Consider the following 8,572-nt stretch of genomic DNA (forward strand, 5'->3'; position numbering starts at 1 on the left):
AGGAGGAGGAGGAGGAGGAGGAGGAGGAGGAGGAGGGGGAGGAGGAGCAATCCTAGAAAAATAAAAGAAGGGTTACACTGGATCATACAAAACATTCCAAATTCCAGACTTGAGACAGTTTGAAGATTCAAAACTGAAGGGATGGCAAACCTCAGATGAAGAATATCTTTCTTCTTACTAAAGAGTTTTACTATCACAAACCTATCCTTCCCCAGTTGGACACACTGTCTTTCACTATGGAAATTATCCATTGGAAAAATGAAATAATCACACTTTTAATGGTGGATAATGCTTATGTTCTGATATTAATTTTCAGAGACACAAAAGAATTGTAGCCTTTAAAGAAAAGTAGAGTTGTTTGTGGAATATGGATAATTAATAAAATTCTGCCTAAAATCTGACTCCCATTTGGTCCAATGTGTTGCTGAATTCTTTGTGTAGTTATTTTCCAAGCACCAGCATCTATAATTGGAATATATATTTTGGCAGGTTCTTACACTGTTTTGCCAAGAAGTTGCCCATCCACGCTACCATGGAGGGAGGGTTATCAAATCCTCATTGTGGATTATAGAAGTTAGTACTACAATCAAGAATGTAAAAGGTTCAGGGATAGTGGTTTCTACCATATTTTCCATTTATTCTTACTATTTGGTTAATGCAGAAGCCAAATGGATCATGGAGAATAAGAATTAATCTAGTAGTGACTTCAGTTGTAACTTATAACCCAGTTGTGTGTTCCTTACTCCAGTAGATTAACACATCTCTTTTTACTTATTATACAGCTATTGACCAGGAAAATACTATTTTTAAAGCACCTATTTATAAGGACTTGCTTATAAATAAGCAGTATGATTTTAGCTGGTAAATCCAGTAATACAACTTTCCAGTTCTACCTTAGGGTCTTTTAGTTCTTCAGCACTGTGCCATATTTCAATTTCATAGGAGTCTTGATTCCCTCCCCTTCCCACAGGTATCACACTATCTCACTATATTGATGATATTAAACTGATTGGGCAAAGAGAGTAGGAAGTAGCATTCATTCTGGACTTGTGGATATAGCACATTAGGGGATAAAACGTTAATCCAACCAAAATTGAGTAGCCTCCTATAGCAGTAAAATTTAAAAGAACCAGTGCTGTAGGGCATATGCAGATATTCCTTTTAAGGTGGATGATACGCTATTGCATCAGATCCTTTCAAACACTAGAAAAGCAACAATGTTTAATGGACCTCTTTGGATTTTGGCAGAAGCATATTCTTCACTTGGATTTGTTACACTAGCCCACATATCCAGTGATTTACAAAGCTGATAGGTTTTGTAACAAACCTACAACAGGATTCAGTTATTCAACATGTTCTTGCTGCTTTGAAGTCTGTTCTGCCAGTAGAGCTAGTGTGTCAATGAATTTGAGATATCCGTGGCAGATTTGAATGCTGTCTAGAATTTCTGGCAGATTTCATATGTGAATCACTATGGAAGCCCCTGGGATTTCAGAGAAAGGCGTTACAGTTATCTGAAGAATTCGTCCTTTGAGAGACAGCTCTTAGCCTGCAATTTGGCCTTAGAAGAAATTAAACAATTCTTTTAGTTGACTTTGTGTCAGCTAATTACCATGTGATCTGATTTTAGGTTTATGTGACATATCAAACCAGAAAATTTGATATGCATAATGGAAATTTGTCATCAAATGCATATATATATACATATATATATATATATATATATATAATGTATGTGAATATCATATTATAAATATATCACATACTGTAAATTACATATAATATCAATATATGTTAATATATCAGAATATCTTTATATCTATTTATATTATCTATATCATCTATATAGCTATATAATCTGTATAGATGTATATCTATCAAATCTATCTATCTCTACCTACATATATACATATACATATATATACATATATATATATATATGTATATATATATATATATATATACATATATGTTTCTTATTTTCCATAGTAACTAAGAAAACTTTTGTTTCCTTCTCCTTGTGTTCTTCTAGCCTAGATATTTTGGTTTCAGGGAGGAATGTTTCTGCCAACACACAAAAATATTGCATTGAACTATAAGTTAAGACTTACTTTGACCACATTGACCTACTAATATATCCTTGAATCAACAAAGTGCTAAAGGAGTAACAGTGTTAGAAGTTGTGGTTTATTTAGCCTTCCACACAGAAATTGGACTGCCTTTACACAAGGGCCTAAAGAAAGGTTATGTCATATATGCAATCCTTTATGTGTCTCTCTGTGTTACTAGAGTTTGTGATAATGATCTATGGGAAACTATAGTGAATCCTGTGTAAATGATAAATGGTACATACCCTTAAGTGTACATACTAACATGTACCAAGACACACTAATGCTCTTGCTCAGGATGGAGGAAATACCTAATGAGTAGTAGAGGAAAGTAGTTATAGATACCTGCTAAGACCACATGGTCAGTTATGAGTGAGGATTATAGTTTACATAAAGGTTTTTGTCATTTGGAAAGAAAATGCTTATAAATGCATGAAGGGTTATCCTTCTAGAGAAAACTGACTTTCTTTCTCTTAGCAGCTATCAGTTGCCAAAATCTCCTTGGCTAGTGATAAGACTTCGTGTTCAACTCCCCTCTCCATGCTGGGATTTGGCCTGGCTAGGGATTGTACAGGTCTTTGCGCATGCTGTCATAACAGCTGTGAGTTCATATGTCAGTTTTATTTAAGAGTGTTGCTTCTGGTAAATTGACTATGTTCAATTGGAAGGCTACACATCTGAGAATACTTGAGTTACACAAATTGATCTGGATGGGTTTAAAGCTTTGGAAATTTTAAGAGTTTGGGAGACCTTCTAAAGTTGGACTATATTTTGAAATAAGTACAAGACTTTGTAGAGTGGGTGGAAGGTCAAGATTTTGAAGTGTCCTGTTTATTTGTAAAGTTGACATAGTATAGCTTATGATAATTTGTTTTAAATGTCAACTTGCTCTGAGTAGAATAACTGGGGCAAGTGCCTCAGTTGAGAAATAAAGTGGGTTGCTTTAATAGGTGAGAAGACCCACCCCAAATGTGGACAACACTTTCTTATAGCAGACTAAATATTAAATGACTGGTTAGAATGAATATTGAGTTATTCTTACTTGGCTTTAGTTAAGTTAATTAACCTATTGCTGTTGGTTCCTGTGTTGATATTAGAACCATGATTCTCCCAGAAACCTCCACGCTGGTACTGGTGAGGTGATCAGCCATATGTATTGCACAACTGATAGAGTTTTGAACACTCTGCTATGAGATAGCTGTTATCAATCTATTCAAAGCATTCTATTACATTAGAAAAGACTACTTGCTGAAATTTTATATGAATATTTATATAATATATATGATTGTATTGCATATATACATATACCTACACATACATATGCTCATTCTTTCACTTCTGTTCCACAAGAGAACACTGATTCAGTTGATCAAATAGATTGAAAAGACAGCATAATCTTCAACACAATGTATGCACGTGAATATCTCAATATCATCACAATAGTTTATGCTCCAGGAAGCTAAAATTGTTACACATCAAACTGAGCATGCTCTCACAAGTTCAATCCTTAAATTATTCATCGGGCATGACAACATTACTAATGTGCTCTAAGTCTTTTGTGTTGTGCCCCTTTACATACTACTTTCCTATGTAGCTATAACCTTTCAATTTTTTATGTAACTTAACTGAAGGAAAGGACCATTGGTTGTTTCCCTAAGCATACATAGTAAGATAAATGATCATACTTGGTAATAACCATTAATAAATGAATTTATCAAATAATAAAATTACTTGAGAATAGCTTCCATTTGTCTGATTTTTGAAGTTAAAAATCAGTGACATACAGTGTGCTAACTCTCAATTATTAACTTCCCTTTCATAAAATTAAAAATAGGAACAATATAAGCAATATATGAAGAAGAAATATCTAGTTCAGTGAAACTGACATTTTTGCCTTGATGTCCATGCTAAGAAATGAGTTGTCACAATCAACTTAGTGACCATCACACATCTATAAGTGTTAAATTCACTGACATATCCATTTCTTGTTCTTACATTAGTCCCTGCCGCTTAGCTTAATATTTCTGAGTATCAAATAAGATCACATATACTAAATGCTACTAAAATTCTAGATTCCTTTACTTTTATTAAAAGAAAGGTTATTCTCTTGAGTGTGGGAAGCGGGTGTGGCCGTGACTGCAGCCTTGTGAGCCAAGATTGCATCCTGGTTCACTGCCAAGCCCGTGATTCCCTGCTTGTCTACCAAAAACCTGATTATGTGTATCTGAGTGATTACACGCTGACCACCTGACATATAGTTTCATACAGCATGATACTGAGTCACTGGCCTATCAACACCCACCCTGTCTGTGTGCATGGCTTGCGTATAGAGCATGCTGAATGCTGATTAGATGATGAGTGATGAGAGACGAGTGCAGAGGGTGGAAGGGGATAAATTGGGTGATCCCAGAATAAAGAGGGAGAAGCTGAGAAGCAGGAAGAGAAGCTGAGGAGAAGAAGCGGAGAAGCTGAGAAGCTGAGGAGAAGCTGAGAAGCAGAGAGGCTGAGGAGAGGAAAAGAAGCTGAACTGCTGTAGAGAGCTGGGGTGAACTGTAGAGAGAATAAAGGAAGCTGCAGCAGGAAGCTGTGGAAGCTGCTCAAACCCTGCCTTGGCATAAGTGTCATTTTTGCCCCACCTCTGCTGGATGGAGCTTAATTTGTCCCTAAACCGGGAGCTTAACTTGTCCCTAAACCGGGAACTTTATTAATTCATCCCTGCTCCAGGATCCTTCAAAATTTGTCCCTGCTCCAGGATCCTTTTAAATTCGTCCCTGCTCCAGGATCCTTAAAGGCCTTATCTTATACTTACAAACTCATTTCTGAATTTCAAGAGTTTTCCCCGTACAGGCCACCAGTTGCCGCGTGCTCCCGACCTCCATCCCGCAGAGGTGGGGCAAAAACATCACTTACACCAAGGCAGGGTTTGAGCAGCTTCCACAGCTTCCCTCTGCAGCTTCCTTTATTCTCTCTACAGCTCACCCCAGCTCTCTACAGCAGTTCAGCTACTGCTCTCTGCTTCTCAGCTTCTCTCATCACTCATCATCCAATCAGCATTCAGTATGTTCTATACGCAAGCCATGGTGGGTGTTGATAGGCCAGTGACTCAATATCCTGCTGTATGATGCTGTACGTCAGGCAGACAGTGTGTAATCACTCAGGTGCACATAATCAGGTTTTTGGTAAACAAGCAGGGGATCACGGGGCTTGGCAATGAACCAGGGTGCAGTCTTGGCTCACAAGGCCACAGCCACAGCCACACCCGCTTCCCACACTTGACGAAGGGATAATGATATATTTATCGAGAGAGAGAGAGAGAGAGAGAGAGAGAGAGAGAGAGAGAGAGAGAGGAGAAACCAGGATATGTTTTACTCTAGAGAAAACATAATGGTATAGAAGAATGATATTAACTATGGTGTTAGCTTTATTATAAACATATCTATAACAAAAGGAAGTTTTGAGAGTGTTTCTTGTATGAGGAAGTTGAAGTCATTATTTTTCATGATAGAAAATTGAAAACTAATGTCTTCAATGGAAAAAAAGCATAAATAATGATGGAGTATTAAGACATGGAAATAAATTTCAGAAACAAATACAGAAGATATTTGCATTTAGAAGACAAGGATTAGAAGATCAGGCATTGTAACACCTGCCTGTAATCACAGAACTATAGTGACAGAGGCAGGAATTCAAAGTCAACAGCTTCTCATAGAATTTTAGACAAACCTGATTACATAAAATTCTCTGTTAAAAAGTCCCAAGTCAAGAAGGAGATTGATATACTTGAATAAACTGCAGCTAGTAGTATTAATTATGTAAATTATATGCACATGAAAATTTATGAAAAATAAAAATTTTACATGTGGCAAATGATCTAGGGAATCATTGAAATGCACTGAACCTCAGTTGTCATGAATTTTCAGCACCTTGGTATGTAACTGGAACAAAACAAGTGTATCTGAAGATCTGTTTATATAAAACAAAAGCAAAAAGCTTGATATGGGCTTAAGGCAAGTAAGAAATGACATGCTTATACAGAAGAATCTCTGCAGCGATAGATTTTCTTTCATGTGTGCTAACGAATGGCAAACTTTTTGTCTCTTGTTTTTAATATTAGTTTTTATACTTGGAGTCCCCAAGGGGCCATTTTGTAGGTGGCAGATCAATTAAAATAGGTTAGGGCATTGGTGGGTAAAAATCTGTTTTTAACCATGGAAAGACTGTGTGGTCCTGTGCCTTGCAAACAGAGTAAATAGAGTCCCTACATTATTTGGATATAATTATTTATAGAACCTGTCACATTTTACAGATTGAATATTGCATCTTGATTTTTCTGTCTTATTGTATGTTCGGTTTATGAAGTCAACATTCTTGATGAGAGAGTAGGATCACTCACTTTAATATATTTGGTTTTAAAAATTAAAACTGATTGCATTAAAGCTTAAATAGATTAGTCTCATCACAGATGAAAATGAGTCTTTATTTTCTGCCTTTTGTTTGTTTGTTTGTTTTTTACAGTGAGCTAGTTCAAGGGGGGAATCAAACATAAATAGCTAAGGAGCTCTTTTTGTGATGAACTGCACTTGAAATAACACACTAGAAAGGCGTATATAAATACAAGATATAAAAACATGGTCACATAAAACATAGATATATGTGCAGCTAAATACTGCATGAGTGCGATTTTTAAAAACTTTGTTTTGGTTCTTTGTGAATTTCACATCATGTATCCCAATCACACTCATCTTCCACTCTAATAGTATCCACCTTCCATCCTTGCAACCTCCCAACCCCAAAGAGAGAAAAGAAATCTTGCTATTGAGCAAGATTCGTCACAGTGTATCCCACAGTATCCAATTCCTTTTTCTTCACATTTCTTTGCTGACAAATATTCATTTAAATGGCGCATTGGTTTGGTACAGTCCTCTGGCTTCTACTACTCTATCAATACTGAAACCTCATTGGGACTCCTCTTAGGTCTCCTGTTGTTGAACTGAGTCATGGAGATTCTGGTGTTGTGGACTAGCCCCTTCATGCATTCGAGCAGATCATCGATGATGAGGTAGATGTTGGTGTGGGTCAGTTCAAAGCCCTGGATCTGGGCCTGAGATTTATCAAGACACAGTCATGCCAGCTTTTACACTCTCAGGCTCTTGGAGATGGCTCTCCTGCAACCCCTACCACCAAGGTTATTTCCACTGTGCTGCTCAGACAAAGTACAGGGCTTGCCCTCTGGGGTGCAGCAGCTGATAAAGCAAAGGAAGGAAGGACTCCCTCTCCTGCTCCAAGGCCAGGACTTCTGTCTGCTGCAGGTGGTAGCCAGCACTCCCAAGTTCTTTTCCCTGTCTATGGCTCACCTGCAGTTTCCACAAAGTGTAGGCCTGTTCAGAATTCTGCAGTTGGCTAGCAGCAGGGTCTGTTCTCCTGCTCTCTTGCCTGTAGGGCCAGCTTTCTCAAGATGCCCAGGTGAGGTGGGGGTGGGGTGGGAGGGTAGTTCTGCACAGCCCTCAGACATCAACTTGGCCCCAGGTGGCAGCACAGACCAGTGATGTCCATCTGTTATTTTTTATGATAACATTCCTTCAACTGCAGGGTCATGGACCTAGACATGACCCCCAGTGGCAGCCTAAGCCAGGACCCCACCAGAGTCCCAGGTGGCATTACCAGCTACTCATATAAGGCTGTTACTCACTGTCCGTAAGTCTCAAGTTCTGTCTCTTTTCGTTGTGCCCACACCAGTCTATTTCTCTTTCTCTTCCATTACTCCACCACTTACTTGGTCCTCGGAGTGGTGCCTAGTATCTTGGAGTGTCTGGTGTTATCTCAGGGGTGGTCTCTGGAGAGCTGTGCCCTGCTTGTGCATTATGACACTCAGCAGGGGTTATCTGTAGCATGGCCTACACTACACGCCTTTCCTCCAAGGCCTGCACAGTGATAGACTGGTGTTCATCTCAGCCTAATTTTCTGTCTGGGCCCTATGGCACCAGTCTGGTTGTTCTTTCAGGCTCACTCCTCATCCAGCCTGCCTGACTACCTGTCTTGGGCTCACTCCTGCATCTTGGTTGCTTTCTATTCTGAGAGCCCATCTTGACTTGCCTAGCATATGACTGGTACTCATCTCAGGCTAGCTCCCTGTTCCAGTGCCCTGGCACCATTTTTCTGGGAATATTAGGCTTTTAATCATTCAGATATTTATAGGTCAGAAAAATCTAATGTAAACATTGCCTCTCTGTGTTCTGCCACCTACTGTTGAATATGTGACACAGCAGCCACATCTGCAGTGCATCCAGGGGCAGGAATAAGAGTTTTTGAAACTAAATCACCAATCAAAGAAAACACATGGTGGGACATGTGGCTCTAGCTGTATATGTAGCTTCGGATGTTCTAGTTGGCCATCAATGGGAGGAGAAGCCCTAGATCCTGTGAAGGTTCTATGCCCCAGTATAGGGGAAGGACAGGACTGGGAA

At 38.7% G+C, this 8,572-nt stretch overlaps 1 non-coding gene across 1 annotated transcript; it reads right to left on the reverse strand.

Annotated features, from left to right (window-relative positions):
- Positions 1-8,269: 8,269 nt before the first annotated feature.
- On the reverse strand, positions 8,270-8,402 carry LOC115064330. Its single transcript, XR_003844167.1, has one exon. It is a non-coding gene; the product is annotated as a small nucleolar RNA SNORA17 (small nucleolar RNA).
- Positions 8,403-8,572: the final 170 nt, after the last annotated feature.

Source organism: Mus pahari, chromosome 6, assembly GCF_900095145.1.
Source record: "Mus pahari chromosome 6, PAHARI_EIJ_v1.1, whole genome shotgun sequence".
NCBI classification, from domain to species: Eukaryota; Metazoa; Chordata; class Mammalia; order Rodentia; family Muridae; genus Mus; species Mus pahari.